We start from the raw sequence: 19,057 nt of genomic DNA on the forward strand, positions 1-19,057 counted from the left end.
ATTAAATACAATAAAAATCAGAAAGAAAATTTCAGTGAAATTTTGCTGAGCAACAGTAAATGTGACCGGACATTAACATGTTAAAAACTTGACTCAGTTATGCATGAAATAGCAAAATCTCTCTCTGTAGACTTTACACTGCCCAGCCTTATTTCAGGCTCACCTGTTGAGCTCTTGTTCACTGGAGAAGCCTCCACGGCACCCTGAGCAGTTCGGCCATCTGAAGTCTCTGTTGTCTCTACAGGAACTTGACCCGGCAGCGGAAACCCTTCGAGGCTGTCGGACCTGGAGAAATCCTGTTGGTTTGGGCTCTCCGATCCATCGCCACTCCACCTCCACTCGACGCTGTACGTGCCTCGGCTGCTCAGACTCAACGGCTCTCTACACCTCCTCTCCACATGAACCTCAGAGAGGAACGAACCTGAGGAGGACGTGATGCCCGGAGAAGAAGCTGTGGAAGCAGTTCTCCAGGATCCTGAGGATGGAACATTTCAGACATCAGAAACCGTTTTTGTTTTATATATTTTTTATAATATTAATAATCAATGTCAGTGGTCACATCAAATTGTTACTTTGGTTTCACTTTATTTTAGTCCCTTTAAGATATTCGGTTGTCTATAAGTAACATTGCACTTACATGTCTACTAACTCTCATTAGAGTATTAGTAAAGTTTTAGTAGACTGGTAGAGTTAGAATAAGTTGACATGTAATTGTAAAGTTACTTATAGTCAGTAGAGTGTCTGTTGGAGGAGCATCACAATAAAGAGTTTGCAGATATTAAGCAGAGAGTCTAACGTTACTAATGCTCTAATGAGAGTTAGTTGACATGTAGTTGCAAAGTTCCTTATAGTCGACAGAACGTTCAAAAGGGACCATCAAAGTGTTACCGTTACTTTAGTTGGTTCAACTTTCTATTTTCAATGACAAATCAGCCATTGAAAATAGAAATAGAAACTAAGCCATTACTTCTTTATTAAAAGCCTATTCTGACCTCTGCGAGAGTGTTCAGATGAAGTGGACGGACGTCCATCATCAGGGTTCTGCTTCGCCCTCGTCCAAACCTCCTGACCAGCCGTCTCAGAGAAAGCAGCTCTCCTGGATCTGGAGCGGTCTGATGATGGAATATTTCACACATCACATAATTAATAATAATCAATAATCAATGTCTGTGGTCAATTACAACTTTTTTACTTCAGTTACTCAAATTCAAAAGTTTATTTCACATGCAAGGAATCAAATAAATGTGATCAAATGGGTTCTTCACATTAATGTAGTCAGTCATTGTAACTTACAACATCATACCATAAACCATAAATGAAAAATTCAAGCACTCACCTCGTCTTTGACCCATCATTTGAGCCATCGACATCCTCCTGCAAACTTCAATAAAAACAATACAAAATACAACACAATACAACAATAAAATACAAATCTCCTCAGAAATACTGCCCTAAAAATAAATAATAAAGCAAAAAATGAAATGAAATTATTCTCGGAAATGATATGCTTTCAAAAATATAACTCTATAAAAAGGATATATCGTCTGATGTCCTTCTAGAATAAAAGTCTTCTTTCAGAAATCCAGAAAACAGCTTCAAAGTCTCAAGATTTGCTCAGAAAATTCTCTGCAAAAAGTCTGTCAATTCGCCTCGTCTCTCATTCAACAGACTGCGATCGTTTCAAGTGTAAATATATACATGCAGATTGCAGAAATTCATAACGCGCGTTGCTATAGAAACTAAAATTCAAATCACATGTATATGCATGCACGCGCACATCGAATCTGATTTATTAAATAGTTACACATATTTAATGTTTACGTTTTCTTTAATATGAGATTCTTTGTTTCAGACCAGTTTTATTATTAATATCCGTGGAAAATGCGCATAAAAGGCACAAGGGAGAATAAATCGGACATCATAAATTAAATTTGCCCGTTTCCGCATAACCATCAAGGCCAATCAGCTTTCAGTATCACTAATGCGTCATCAAACCGGTGATGAAATCCAAATTATTGTTGAATTCTCTGTTAAAATTGATCCATTAATAGGCTACTATCACTTTCTCTTCTATTCTATATCTATTTATAAAAAATAAAATAAAAAAGTACATGTAGCCTACTGCGTTAGATTAAACCGGCAAGGGTCATAGCACTTGCATATTGTCCTATTGTTAGTTTAACTGCTTCTATTGTTCTCATTTGTAAGTCGCTCTGGATAAAAGCGTCTGCTAAATGAATAAATGAAAGAGACAATGTTTGAAGAGACAATCATGTGTTTTGGGACTGTGTGAATTGCAAAGTGTTTTGGGTTGACTTTTCAAACTTAGTTAAAAGGTCTTCAAACTCCTGTATAAGCCACACACACACACACACACACACACACACACAGGTTTTTGGTGACTCCCTGATGTTAGACCCTTCTCATTTTAAAGTTGTAATTAATTCACTACTTTTTTGCCAAATTTTATATTCATAAATGTACATTTTCAGAGAAAATCCTTCTTTTTATGTTTAAGAAAGAGTTTGAGGACATCTTAAAACTGTAAGACTGTCATGGTGTAAAACATTTAAGCTGATTTAATATTCTTTGTGGTTTAGTCTTGTAACCATCGTTATTGTCTATAATTGTTTGTTACTGTTTTGTCTTGTTTTTGTATTTGTTATTGTTGCATAATAATTAATCTATAGTAATAATACAAAAAGAAATCCAAATTAATAAAGGATCCCAAAACAAGACCAAACGAAAAAGCCCATTTACGATTTTTTAAACGTTTATTAAAAATATACATGCAACATTTCAAGAGATACAAATGTTTCACATATAATGCTTTAAAGAATTCCACTGCATCATAAAACATTAATAACATTTTTAACATCAGGCATTGTTTATGATGAACATTGAGGATAACATTCATATCAAAGATATTAAAGAAAAATAACTTTTATTTAGCAAGGACGCATTACATTGATCAAAAGATTCTATTTCAAATAAATGATGTTCTTCTGATATTTCTATTCATCAAAGAATCCTGACAAAAATGTATCAGGGTTTCATTAAAAAAAAATGAAGCATGCATGCAAAAAATGTTTTTCAACATTGATATAAATAAGAACCATAATTGAGCACCAATAATGATTGATAATAGAGCACAAAATCAGCATGTTGTATGATTTCTGAAGGATCATGTGACACTGAAGACTGGAGTAATGATGCTGAAAATTCAGCTTTGATAACAGGAATAAATGACATTTTAAATAATATTAAAACAGAAAACAGCTATTTTTAAGTGTAAGAATATTTCACAGTAAAAAAGCCAACTTACTGACAGTTCTCCAAATAAACATAAAACAGTAAAATGAACTGAGATATTTTTATTGGAAGTGTTCATGCATCATACTAAGTTGATTCAACAAATTCATTACTTAAATGATGAAAACGTACCATATTTTGTTGTTCAAACTAAATCGTTTTAGTTTTCATTGAAGTTCGCGTTTTTTGTTAGCGCGTGCGCAATTTGAACCCTGAACGCATGCGCAGTTTGAGACTTCAGCTCCTCGGCGGTCACGTGTCTGTCTGCTGCTGGTCAGAAGGTCTGCCTTCAATCCAGCGTTTCTGTAGAATCACTGGTATGTATTAATCATTTTTTATAATCGACTGTATGTTATTTGTCATATATTATGTATATTGTGCTCTTCCCAAACTGATGGCCTGATCTAATTCACCAGTGCTACCGATTTCGCACACTTTTGGGTGCTTTTGCCAATGCTGTTGTTAACTAGCGGTGTCCTGCCTTTTCAATCCAGCGTTTCTAAAGAGTCACTGGTATGTATTAACGACACACTGACGGGAATATTGTTCTTTGTGTTGTTCACTGTATCGCTTGTTTATACAAGGGGTTTGTTCCCGCCGGCGCTCTCTGGAAGACTACATTATCCATCACTGCCTAGAACTACAGCAAACTACGGCAACTCAAATAGCTCAAAATACACAACACGTTTAGTTTTTTAGTTTTTTAGTTTTTTCTCGTGGTGACTCTCCCTGCATTCCAAATGGCATAATGTTATGTGTTTTAAAAATAATATTTTTTTTTTATTGTGAATAATTTTTATTTTATTTTAAATTCATTCATTAATGATTAAAGTAATAATTGATGTGCTATATTAGACATTTTTGAAGTAGAAATCCGTTTTGAAAGTTCAAAACGCTGTTAATTACAATAACTAGGTTAGCTGAAAGAAATATTGTTAAAAAAAGGTTCAAAGACTTGACTTGGACTTGGCCTTTAGGGACTTGTGAACATGTCTGGTATTTATCATTTTTATAATCAACCGTATGTTTTGTCAAATAAGATGTTTGCTCATTATGTATTTACAGTAGTTGAGGAGTTCAGAGAGAGATGGCCTGCCACCTGCACTTTTTCTAAAGGATGAGGTAAACCATTTAATAGCAACTGTCAATATTAATAATTAGTCTAATTATTATTTCTAAATATTTAGAACATTTTAGTAATACTAATAGTAGTAAAACTTTGTGGTGATTCCAATTGACTTTTTTTTTTTTTTTTTTTTTACAGATCTCCATGGAGTTTTGGTGTATCTGTAACGGCGACTACCTGTGGAAGTTCAACATATCCCTTGAAAAGTACACAATACCTCTCCTAAAACTCTACAGGAAGAATGAATGCGTTTAGAGAAGAAATTAGGACTCTTTGGTCAAGCTGGATGAACAGGTACTCTTTTAAGATGTTTGTCCTTTGATATATTCAAAACACTGCAGTAGTGCTGCACGATTAATCGTATCGATTTATATAGATTTTTTTATATTTGTAAAGGACATTATTAACTGGTATTTGTTTTTGTAATCAAACAGTTTTCGGAACGTTAATGTTACAGAAGGAACGCATGGACAGAAACGTTAAAAATATGTCTAAAAATGTTAAAATATTTTTCGGTCTTAAGCCCTGGTTCAAATGTTTACCTCATTGCCTTGCCTTAAATAAGACATTTCTCCTAAACCATAGGTTCTCAAAGTGCGGCCGCGATAACATCTGATAACATCTGTAAAACTGTTAAAACTGTACATTGCTTTGAAAGAATGAATCTCCGTTTAGTGGTGTTTAGCGGCATCTATAAGCATAAGCGGTAATTACAGGTGTGTCATTTTTTTACAGGTGTGCTGCCACACGGCAAAATCAACACATCATACACGAAACGATTTGACTCCCGAGCATTCCCAGGTCAGACGGGAAATCTCGCAAAATCCCTCGAGATCAAACGTGACTTCAGAGTAAACAATCATGCCGGACGAAGAGAATGCAGTGGCGATAGTTTGTAGTTTGTTTTTAACCGAAAAAAAAACGTTATCAGTTGGTCCTCCATCTCCGACGTCCACCGGACTTTCTGGTGTGCCATGCCGCCGGCTGTTTTGATTTTGTTTCCCGGTGCTTCCTCGCCGCCTCGTCACCTCGCTTTCTGATTGGCTACACGCCACAGTCTACAGGCTGCGTGCTTGTTTGTCCCCGGGGGACACCACACACGAGGAGAAATCGGGCCAAAAAAATCCAACATGTTGCATATCCCCGATTTGAGATCGGAACGGTCCCGACGTCCTTCCGAGCAGACGAGAGCAGTCTTAACACACCACACACGGCAGGAATATCTGATCAGATTATTTTACGATAATCGGAGCATCCTTAAGATTGTCGGAAGGGGTGAATCGGGGCTAAAATCGGCCTAATTATCCTGCCGTGTGAACCAGGCTGTAGATTGAAACAAAAGGTGTGCATGTAAACAATGAATTGCGACTGGCCGACTGCAGAAAGCAAAATCCGAATCCCGGACATTTTGGACGATCTCGACGGCCGGACATGTCCGGGAAAAAGAGGATGGTAACCCCTACTACTCAGCTTTCTCCACAGAACAGGAGCCTGCTAGCTTTGCTTCCAAAAAAAGATGGCTGACACTGTGTGTACATTCTGAGAGTGAGATCCCACCCTCTATGGGCGGGTTGAAAACATGCGGGACAGCTCCTACTACTGGCTGTAGTCTTTAACCTCTGGCCAAAAAATCCTCAGATGACGCAAAATGACGATTTTTGCGTCATCGGACGATTTTTTCCAGACAAAAAAATACATAAATCTCTCGTCTCAGGGGGATATGAGGGTGGAAAGCACGGTAATTCGAAAATACTACAGGTTTTCTACTAATACAAAGCTTAATGCTAAATCCTGAAGGATCCCTTTAATATTTTTTTGAGTAATTACATGGTAGGTAAAGACACTTAATAAGAAAAAAAAAAAAAGATAACACTTTATTTTGATAATCTACTTTAAACATTCTACTAACTACAAGTCACTATGTTAACTAGCTGTCATTAGAGTATTAGTTGACGGTCTGTTTAATATCTGCTAACTCTTTATTTTGATGCTCCCCAACAGACATTCTAAGGACTATAAGTTACTTTGCAATTACGTCAACTTATTTTACTAACCCTAACCTAACAGTTTACTAACAATCTACTACAATCTACTAATGCTCCAATTAGGGTTAGTTGACATGTAGTTGCAAAGTTACTTATAGTTTGTGCAATGGAAGACCCAGCCTCGACCCATCTTCAATGCTCTATCTGAGGGAAGGAGGTTGTTCCCCAAAATCTCGCAATACATGGCCCCGGTCATCCTCTCCTTAATACAGTGCATTCGCCCTGTCCCATGTGCAGAAAAACACCCCCAAAGCATGATGCTACCACCCCCATGCTTCACAGTAGGGATGGTGTTCTTGGGATGGTACTCATCATTCTTCTTCCTCCAAACACGTTTAGTGGAATTATGACCAAAAAGTTCTATTTTGGTCTCATCTGACCACATGACTTTCTCCCATGACTCCTCTGGATCATCCAAATGGTCATTGGCAAACTTAAGACGGGCCTTGACATGTGCTGGTTTAAGCAGGGGAACCTTCCGTGCCATGCATGATTTCAAACCATGACGTCTTAGTGTATTACCAACAGTAACCTTGGAAACGGTGGTCCCAGCTCTTTTCAGGTCATTGACCAGCTCCTCCCGTGTAGTTCTGGGCTGATTTCTCACCTTTCTTAGGATCATTGAGACCCCACGAGGTGAGATCTTGCATGGAGGCCCAGTCCAAGGGAGATTGACAGTCATGTTTAGCTTCTTCCATTTTCTAATGATTGCTCCAACAGTGGACCTTTTTTCACCAAACTGCTTGGCAATTTCCCCGTAGCCCTTTCCAGCCTTGTGGAGGTGTACAATTTTGTCTCTAGTGTCTTTGGACAGCTCTTTGGTCTTGGCCATGTTAGTAGTTGGATTCTTACTGATTGTATGGGGTGGAGAGGTGTCTTTATGCAGCTAACGACCTCAAACAGGTGCATCTAATTTAGGATAATAAATGGAGTGGAGGTGGACATTTTAAAGGCAGACTAACAGGTCTTTGAGGGTCAGAATTCTAGCTGATAGACAGGTGTTCAAATACTTATTTGCAGCTGTATCATACAAATAAATAGTTAAAAAATCATATATTGTGATTTCTGGATTATTTTTTTTTAGATTATGTCTGTCACAGTGGACATGCACCTACGATGACAATTTCAGATCCCTCCATGATTTCCAAGTGGGAGAACTTGCAAAATAGCAGGGTCTGTCCAAATACTTATTTTCCTCACTGTATATGGTTTGACTTTATTGGGTATGCAGAAAAAAAAAAGAAGGATGTTTACATGTTTAATGCTGTAAGAATATATTTTTTGATTCTATAAACCAAAATCATATAAGAACAGATTAAGAAAAATTGTTAAGGTTTCGAGGCACCAGAATTTTTGGTGTATTTTATTAATTGACTTAGTAGACTTTGTTTTATGCTAAGCTATATGCTTGTTTCTTACCTTATGGAAAACATTACAAATGACGTTGTACAGCATGGATTTTGTAATCTGTAGTATAAAATTAAGTCTCTCAACACAACGTGTTTGATACTATACAGGCCATGTGGAAACAGTTGAAACACAATTGTGTAAAGCTACATGAAATATTGCTCACATTAGTACAGCCTTTCCCTCAGGGAGAAATGTTTGCGTGCCAAAACAACATCACTCAAACTTTTCATTGCGCAGCTGAGTGAGGTAATGCAAAGTAACGCACGAAAAAGTTAAGAAATCAAGTACTGTAGGATGTAAAGAAAGCATGAAAAATCACGAACCAATACCAAAAATAGGACTTGACATGACCTGACAAAAGCCCTATTCAGATGGTAATTGTTTCTCATGTGGTCGTCTGTAAAAATAAATTTGCTTGGCACCTCAGTGATAAAACTCATGCATTCAGATGGCGATTTATTTACAGTGAAGGAGCAAGTTTTGTGATCCCACGAACCCGGAAACGCGCTGCTCACGTGGTCAGTTTGCATGATAAAATGTCATATGTTAGGAATAGTAAGAATAAATTAATATTTAATATTAATAATCGGTTAAAAATAGGAAGATAGATATGCTGTTATAGGCCTAATTGAAATATAATTTTATAATTGATATAATTCTTTCTCATAATGATGTCATTTTAAAAATGTGGGAATTAGCGGAAATAAGTACGCCTCTTTTTTACATGAGGTAAACATCAAGCTTAGCAAATGGCTTTCAAGCCAGCCAATCAGAATTTAGCAGTCTCATCTCTGATTGGCTGGAATTATGGCATATTGTAACGCTGGGTTGTGTTGAGCAAGCGAACCGTCTGCGCTTAGAGAGCGCTCACGGCTGGTATGAAAGGAGCAAGAAAGTGAAACTTTGCACACGCGAAAGAGAACGTCCGCGCACATCCAAATACTTCTGCGAGACGAACATTTCTCCGCAAAACTCAGTTCACGCGCGTGCGAAATGCCCTTTTCCACGCTCAAAATGTGATCTTGCGCGCGCAGAATTGTGACCGAAATCTCACCCCATACTTTCCTACATATTTCAATAAGGTCCAAGTCTCCCTGTATGGGGGAGGGAGACTCACCTGTCGCACTGTTAGGCCTGGTTTTTCATATGACAGTCCTGTCTTTGTTCAATGTGTCTTTGGCTACATCTACATTAATCCGGATACATTTGAAAACAGCGTTTTCGTTTAAAAACGCTCTCCGTCCACACTAGCGTTTTCAGGCGTTTTCGGACGTTTCAGTGTGGATGAGAAACTTTTGAAAAACGTCTGAAAGAGATGAGAAAGTGTAGAGCCTGCGGTAAGCAGAACTACTTTCAAAACACTTAGGCTCTGTCATGAGTGTAGGAACCCATTACCCAGTTACGCATTATTTCCACATCTGCACTATGCAGTTGACGATAACCGCAATTTACTAGAATTGTAATGAGACGCGTTTGTAAACCATGTTTTCCGCCAAATAAAAGCTTGATGCAGTTTCCGTCAAAATAAAAGATCATGTGTTTATCTCTTTCAAGTATAGAAATTAGTACAAAACTAATGGCGGCATGCCCCCGAACCCCCCTAGAAGGCCCAAGGCCACACAACACAGATTGACCAAAAATCCCGTGAGAAACACTGGTATTGCTATGCCAGTGCAGCTTATAGCTTGTTTTAGGATTCATCACTGTGGAGTCTAGTCCAATTGTATTAATAAATGACAGTTCTGTACTTATTTCATCTGTTAACTCTCACTCGTTCCTACTCACTCATTACGGGCTTTAAGAGTACTGGGTCTGCATTTACTTTTTACAGTGCCTTTCAACTCTCTCTGTTCGTGGGCATCTAAAATGAATCAATAACACAAATAACACTCAATAACATAAGTCAAAATGTATTTCTAAAACACATTTAAAAGCAACAGATTTTCACTACAAGTGCTGTACAATAAAACATGGAGCATATAAAACACAAACAAAACAAAAAATATTAAGTTTAACATATTGGTCAGTGCTAAGCATTCCTAATTTATCTGTGATATAAATAAGATGCTAAAATTGTTATTTATACAGTATGTACAGATTGTTCATATATACAGATTGGTCATAAATAAGGCACTATATTTAAAGATGACTTTGTCTTGACTTTTAAAACGAAGCAAATGTGGCTGTGATGACTTGATGACTTCTTTCTGTGGCGCGCTGTAGCGCAGCAAAATGAGAATAATTTAAAGGGGCTTTTTACAATAAAATCAGCAATACTATATTAACCCCGATCAAATACAAGTAGCCGACTACGCCACCTAGGTTGTTTTAATGGAACCCAGGACCCAAGTTAATCATTCACTGAGGGCTGGACAGTATTGACTCTCAACAGATAGATTGAATTACAAAAACACTTTATTAGACTATAAAATGATCTCAATATTAAAAACAGTTATCAAAAGGAATGCAGTCCTCAGCACAGTCTGGTATGATGTCCTTCTGGTGAATGAACAAATGTCCTGGGTTGGTCTCAGCATGTAGTTCTCCACAGATCCAGAGATTATAGTGTACTAGAAAGAAATAAGAAACAACTACCAGTATCTCCAGTCCAATGCAAGAAAAAGCTAACTACACTCCCACTGGTGCACGCAAATCCCCACACCATGTAATACACACTGCAACCCAAATAAATCACACCACAGCAAAAGGAAACCAAGAGCTATGGATAGTAAGTTATACTGGAAATTAGTTCTTAGTCTCTTATTATGGATTATCTCTATTATGAATTAGATGCAAAATGATCAACACAATATTCATCAGACGATCTTCAACTGGGGTTGTACTCACAATATGACTGGGTAGCAGTTCCCACTACCCAGTCTAGTTAATTTCCAGCGTTGTGAAATCCTCCGTCGCCGTCTCACCAACCGCGGTCTCACTCGTCTCTGACCAGCACTCGTTGATTCGCTCCTCCAAACAGCAACCGCTGATACACTCGACTCTGTACACGCTGACCCACTCGTCTCCAACAGCCGCGCCTATGATTGCTCTGCGTCGCCGTCGTGCTCACCGCCCACTGTTGCCGTCTCCAAACGATCGCTGACTCACTCGTTCCCGCACAGCCGTAAAACGTTTGGTTTTCACTGTTCAGCGTTTCTTCTCAGACGCCAGCACCTGTTCAAAACACTCAACTCCCATCAATTCACTCCCATCACATTTCCAGTCTTCAGTCTCTCATGTTCTTGCTCAGACGTGGACAGGCTCTGAGTTTCTGTCAGGATGGTGTTGGACTTCAGGCTTCGGGTCAAGTCTCGAGCTCAGAGCTCTCAGCAAGAATGTTATTTCCTATCCAATACAAAGATGATATGAACAAGTCAACTCATGAATGATTTTTTAGAGCTAGAACAGAATTGAATTCTGCTTGGTTCACTGATTCTGTTATTCTCCTGTTTACTACAGTGAAGCCGCTTTAAAACAATCTGTATAGTGTCAAGCGCTATATAAATGAAGGTGACTTGACTATATAACAAGAACATTACAATGAACACAAATTTGAAAATCTCCCTACAAATAATCCAGAATTTAAGACAACAGATAATATCCTACTCTGCTGTTACACTTCCTCACACCTGAAACTGATCGAGAGAATCTCCTGAACTTCTCCAATCTACTGTAGACCATCACTAATCCACTGATGTTGTAACATCTGCTCTAACGTCGGGCGTTTAGCTGGATCCCGGGCTAGACACTGGCTAATCAGATCCCTGCATTCTGTGCACATTTTAATAAGGAGAGAGCTGGTTAGTCATGACCATGTGACCTGGCATTTTTGAAAACAGCATCTAAAACATGATTAATGTACTGTAAAATGTTCCTTATCATTAGTTTAAAAGTGAAGTATGTCGTTTCTGCGACACTAGTGGCAGCGAGTGGAATAAATGACCAAATAAAGCATATTTTCAAAAAACCTTGCAAAGGCCCCTTCTTCCCTTCATCGCGTCTTCCCCGACTCAAACATCACAAGCGCAGCTCTTACTGGTTCATGTGAAGGCATGTTTCAGGTCCAACATATTAGTAATATTTGTAGCTGTGTTGCGTTTGTCTTTATGAAAATGTGCCTTTCTGCATCACAATGCTCTGTTCACTTTGACGTGTTCATGACCCGTTTAATCTTTGAAGGCATAAATGCAGTGAATTTTGGCTTTCACTTCTGTAACTAAAGCTGCATTTCTTTTCCCATGGCTCTCGCCCCAAACTCTCGCTATATATAAAACATCTTACATACTTCACCTTTAACTGTTTCTGTACAAAGCCTTTGCTTTATGTGTGTGTTTATCAGTGTTATCAATATTACTCACTTTTGGATAAGTTGGGTTTCAGAAATATAACTTTGGCTCGTTTGATTTCCGTTCTCTTGCAAAAAGGAGAACATCCGTTCACCATCTTGTACAGCAACACTCCTAGAGACCAGACGTTTGCTGGGACGGCGTGGAATCGAGGTTCTGTCAAGACTTCAGGTGGGCAGTAATCCGCAACTCCTGTAAGAAAGACATTTGCACATTGTTGAGCTTTTGTTTTTAAAGCATCAAATAATTAGTAAGTCACTACATTCAGGTTTCCACACTCCAAGAATGCTCACCAATGTATATTTTGCTCTCGTAGCCATCGCTACTAAACAGCTGACCGCAGCCAAAGTCTATCAGCTTGAGCTGTACCGGGGATTTCTTCAACAGGAAGTTCTGCGCATGAATGTCATGATGGAAAACACCACGATGGATGCAGTGTTGCACTGCCAGCACAGCCTGTCTCATGATGACCCGTGCTGTTGATTCAAACACTTGATGATTACGATTGATGAAGTCCAGCAAGCTCTCGCAGGGTTCGGGATACTCCATAACCAGAGTGAAATCTCTAGGATCTTCAAACCACTCGTACAGTCGTATGACGAAGGGGCTTATGGGTTCTCGCCTCATCATCAGAAGAAGCGCCACTTCTGTAACGAGAGGTTTGGGATTCCCAGGCTAGAGAGAAGTAGCAGACCGAAGGTTAGCTGGGTAAAAATCTGAAGAAAACATCATTTTGAAATGTACTTTTCTTTGATCTTTTTAGATCCGTTCAAAAGAGCCTTTTCAGCTCAAAGTTATTTGGTGCCTCTAGGCTTATTTGTTGATCACATTTACACCTGATGCTTCCTACGGGTGTATTAACTACAGTAATCTACACTTAAACAACTCAATACACATTCAGCTTTTGGCCAACTTACAATATTAAGATAACGATCGTTGTGAATCTTGCGCATCCGCTTGATGGCAACCTGCAAAAAAAAAAAACACCCCAGTTTCAATAACAGTAACAGTATTCAAGCGCCTGACCTTGCACTAAGGATTAAACCATCTGTACATTGTTTTAAATGTGTTTTGCAAGAGCAAAATGTTTGTACAATTAAGTAAGATTGACCTTTTTGCCGTCAAATCTGCGTGTTCCCAGGTACACCTTGCCAAATCCTCCGGATCCAATCATCTTTCCCACGTTGTAGAGAGACTCAAAGGACTCTGAAAAACAAACAGAAAAATATGAGACAATTATTAGCTTGCTAGATCCAGTGCTGGTCGAGAAAATAATATTATAATGGGGGAAATAATATTAATATTCTCTAAAAACAAGCCTCATACAAGATAATACTGTTCAAAATAATGTTGGAGAAATAATGATTGACCATTATTTGTCTTGACGCCGGAGTGATCTGGAGCGGGTGATGATGGTTCAGGATCTGCTGGAGGAACAAAAGCCTCCACAACATCCACAGCACTGCAGGAACAGCAGCAGAAGACACACTTCAACGCCTTCCAGAGCCGGACGAGACAACCAGGTACTTTCCTCTTCCTACGTTCTGGAGCTTTTTCTGAAATGAAGAAAAAACAATTGAAAACAACTATTAGACACATCTCTGACGTCAGATTAAGCAATGATATAATGACATAACTTACATTTTACTGTTAAATTCTTATCTGTAATGTTACAAATCTAAAGTAATGGGAATTTTTCACGCTATCCCCCTGACTTCTGCTTAATGCCTGCATAAATGTCCCAATATCATATTGCACAATATTAATAGTCATTTTATGTAACATAATTGTAATGTAATTCAAGAGCAATAAGTGGGGAAATATAATAATTTTCTGGATCGTATGCTGTCTGAGAAGCGGCTTTCTGTGCGTGTGTTTCTGGTGTGTGTCAGACAGCGCAAGTGCCATCGAGTTCATGCCTTATTGAGAGCGTTTTGCTAACATTCCCATTAAATTAAGGAAACATTATTTCTAAATGTTCCCTGAACGTTCAAAACGTCCAGTTTTTTCAACGTTTCAAAAATGTTCTATCTCGGCTAAAGGAACATTCTATGTTATAATTGTGCATTATGGGAACGTTCCTTTTGAATGTTCTCGGAATGTTCTGAAAATGTTAGATGATTGTCCAATTAAAATATATATATATATATAAAAAAGGTTTCACTTTATTTTGATGGTCCCTTTAACACATTCTGTTGACTATAAGTAACATTGCACCTATGTCTACTAAATCTCATTAGAGTATTAGTATTTAGTATTCTAATTTAGTATTTAGTATTAGTATTCTAGAGTTAGAATAAGTTGACATGTAGTTGTAAAGTTACTTGTAGTCAGTAGAGTGTCTGTTGGAGGAGCATCACAATAAAGAGTTTGCAGATATTAAGCAGAGAGTCTACTAATGCTCTAATGAGAGTTAGTTGACATGTAGTTGTAAAGTTACTTATAGTCGACAGAATGTTCAAAAGGGACCATCAAAATAAAGTGTTACCAAAAAAATTAAATACAATAAAAATCAGAAAGAAAATTTCAGCGAAATTTTGCTGAGCAACAGTAAATGTGACCGGACATTAACATGTTAAAAACTTGACTCAGTTATGCAAAAAAATAAAAAAAAATAGCAAAATCTCTCTCTGTAGACTTTACACTGCCCAGCCTTATTTCAGGCTCACCTGTTGAGCTCTTGTTCACTGGAGAAGCCTCCACGGCACCCTGAGCAGTTCGGCCATCTGAAGTCTCTGTTGTCTCTACAGGAACTTGACCCGGCAGCGGAAACCCTTCGAGGCTGTCGGACCTGCAGAAACTCTGTTGGTTTGGGCTCTCCGATCCATCGCCACTCCACCTCCACTCGACGCTGTACGTGCCTCGGCTGCTCAGACTCAACGGCTCTCTACACCTCCTCTCCACATGGACCTCAGAGAGGAACGAACCTGAGGAGGACGTGATGCCCGGAGAAGAAGCTGTGGAAGCAGTTCTCCAGGATCCTGAGGATGGAACATTTCAGACATCAGAAACCGTTTTTGTTTTATATATTTTTTATAATATTAATAATCAATGTCAGTGGTCACATCAAATTGTTACTTTGGTTTCACTTTATTTTAGTCCCTTTAAGATATTCGGTTGTCTATAAGTAACATTGCACTTACATGTCTACTAACTCTCATTAGAGTATTAGTAAAGTTTTAGTAGACTGGTAGAGTTAGAATAAGTTGACATGTAATTGTAAAGTTACTTATAGTCAGTAGAGTGTCTGTTGGAGGAGCATCACAATAAAGAGTTTGCAGATATTAAGCAGAGAGTCTAACGTTACTAATACTCTAATGAGAGTTAGTTGACATGTAGTTGCAAAGTTCCTTATAGTCGACAGAACGTTCAAAAGGGACCATCAAAGTGTTACCGTTACTTTAGTTGGTTCAACTTTCTATTTTCAATGACAAATCAGCCATTGAAAATAGAAATAGAAACTAAGCCATTACTTCTTTATTAAAAGCCTATTCTGACCTCTGCGAGAGTGTTCAGATGAAGTGGACGGACGTCCATCATCAGGGTTCTGCTTCGCCCTCGTCCAAACCTCCTGACCAGCCGTCTCAGAGAAAGCAGCTCTCCTGGATCTCGAGTGGTCTGATGATGGAATATTTCACACATCACATAATTAATAATAATCAATAATCAATGTCTGTGGTCAATTACAACTTTTTTACTTCAGTTACTCAAATTCAAAAGTTTATTTCACATGCAAGGAATCAAGTAAATGTGATCAAATGGGTTCTTCACATTAAAGTAGTCAGTCATTGTAACTTACAACATCATACCATAAACCATAAATGAAAAATTCAAGCACTCACCTCGTCTTTGACCCATCATTTGAGCCATCGTCATCCTCCTGCAAACTTCAATAAAAACAATACAAAATACAACACAATACAACAATAAAATACAAATCTCCTCAGAAATACTGCCCTAAAAATAAATAAAGCAAAAAATGAAATTAAATTATTCTCGGAAATGATATGCTTTCAAAAATATAACTCTATAAAAAGGATATATCGTCTGATGTCCTTCTAGAATAAAAGTCTTCTTTCAGAAATCCAGAAAACAGCTTCAAAGTCTCAAAATTTGCTCAGAAAATTCTCTGCAAAAAGTCTGTCAATTCGCCTCGTCTCTCATTCAACAGACTGCGATCGTTTCAAGTGTAAATATATACATGCAGATTGCAGAAATTCATAACGCGCGTTGCTATAGAAACTAAAATTCAAATCACATGTATACAGCATGCACGCGCACATCGAATCTTATTTATTAAATAGTTACACATATTTAATGTTTACGTTTTCTTTAATATGAGATTCTTTGTTTCAGACCAGTTTTATTATTAATATCCGTGGAAAATGCGCATAAAAGGCACAAGGGAGAATAAATCGAACATCATCAATTAAATTTGCCCTTTCCGCATAGCCATCAAGGCCAATCAGCTTTCAGTATCACTAATGCGTCATCAAACCGGTGATGAAATCCAAATTATTGTTGAATTCTCTGTTAAAATTGATCCATTAATACTATCACTTTCTCTTCTATTCTATATCTATTTATAAAAAATAAAATAAAAAAGTACATGTAGCCTACTGCGTTAGATTAAACCGGCAAGGGTCATAGCACTTGCATATTGTCCTATTGTTAGTTTAACTGCTTCTATTGTTCTCATTTGTAAGTCGCTCTGGATAAAAGCGTCTGCTAAATGAATAAATGTAAGAGACAATGTTTGAAGAGACAATCATGTGTTTGGGACTGTGTGAATTGCAAAGTGTTTTGGGTTGACTTTTCAAACTTAGTTAAAAGGTCTTCAAACTCCTGTATAAGCACACACACACACACACACACACACACACACACACACAGGTTTTTGGTGACTCCCTGATGTTAGACCCTTCTCATTTTAAAGTTGTAATTAATTCACTACTTTTTTGCCAAATTTTATATTCATTAATGTACATTTTCAGAGAAAATCCTTCTTTTTTATGTTTAAGAAAGAGTTTGAGGACATCTTAAAACTGTAAGACTGTCATGGTGTAAAACATTTAAGCTGATTTAATATTCTTTGTGGTTTTGTCTTGTAACCATCGTTATTGTCTATAATTGTTTGTTACTGTTTTGTCTTGTTTTTGTATTTGTTATTGTTGCATAATAATTAATCTATATTAATAATACAAAAATAAATCCAAATTAATAAAGGATCCCAAAACAAGACCAAACGAAAAAGCCCATTTACGATTTTTTAAACGTTTATTAAAAATATACATGCAACATTTCAAGAGATACAAATGTTTCACATATAATGCTTTAAAGAATTCCACTGCATCATAAAACATTAATAACATTTTTAACATCAGGCATTGTTTATGATGAACATTGAGGATAACATTCATATCAAAGATATTAAAGAAAAATAACTTTTATTTAGCAAGGACGCATTACATTGATCAAAAGATTCTATTTCAAATAAATGCTGTTCTTCTGATATTTCTATTCATCAAAGAATCCTGACAAAAATGTATCAGGGTTTTATTTAAAAAAAATTGCATGCAAAAAATGGTTTTCAACATTGATATAAATAAGAACCATAATTGAGCACCAATAATGATTGATAATAGAGCACAGAATCAGCATGTTGTATGATTTCTGAAGGATCATGTGACACTGAAGACTGGAGTAATGATGCTGAAAATTCAGCTTTGATAACAGAAATAAATTACATTTTAAATAATATTAAAACAGAAAACAGCTATTTTTAAGTGTAAGAATATTTCACATTAAAAAAGCCAACTTACTGACAGTTCTCCAAATAAACATAAAACAGTAGAGATATTTTTATTGGAAGTGTTCATGCATCATACTAAGTTGATTCAACAAATTCATTACTTAAATGATGAAAACGTACCATATCTTGTTGTTCAAACTAAATCGTTTTAGTTTTCATTGAAGTTCGCGTTTTTTGTTAGCGCGTGCGCAGTTTGAACCCTGAACGCATGCGCAGTTTGAGACTTCAGCTCCTCGGCGGTCACGTGTCTGTCTGCTGCTGTTCAGAAGGTCTTCCTTCAATTCAGCGTTTCTGTAGAATCACTGGTATGTATTAATCATTTTTTATAATCGACTGTATGTTATTTGTCATATATGATGTATATTGTGCTCTTCCCAAACTGATGGCATGATCTAATTCACCAGTGCTGCCGATTTCGCACACTTTTGGGTGCTTTTGCCAATGCTGTTGTTAACTAGCGGTGTCCTGCCTTTTCAATCCAGCGTTTCTAAAGAGTCACTGGTATGTATTAACGACACACTGACGGGAATATTGTTCTTTGTGTTGTTCACTGTATCGCTTGTTTATACAAGGGGTTTGTTCCCGCCGGCGCTCTCTGGAAGACTACATTATCCATCACTGCCTAGAACTACAGCAAACTACGGCAACTCAAATAGCTCAAAATACACGTTTAGTTTTTTAGTTTTTTTTCTCGTGGTGACTCTCCCTGCATTCCAAATGGCATAATGTTATGTGTTTTAAAAATAATATATATTTTTTTTATTGTGAATAATTTTTATTTTATTTTAAATTCATTCATTAATGATTAAAGTAATAATTGATGTGCTATATTAGACATTTTTGAAGTAGAAATCCGTTTTGAAAGTTCAAAACGCTGTTAATTACAATAACTAGGTTAGCTGAAAGAAATATTGTTAAAAAAAGGTTCAAAGACTTGACTTGGACTTGGCCTTTAGGGACTTGTGAACATGTCTGGTATTTATCATTTTTATAATCAACCGTATGT

Source organism: Rutilus rutilus (assembly GCF_951802725.1).
Source record: "Rutilus rutilus genome assembly, chromosome: 21".
NCBI classification, from domain to species: Eukaryota; Metazoa; Chordata; class Actinopteri; order Cypriniformes; family Leuciscidae; genus Rutilus; species Rutilus rutilus.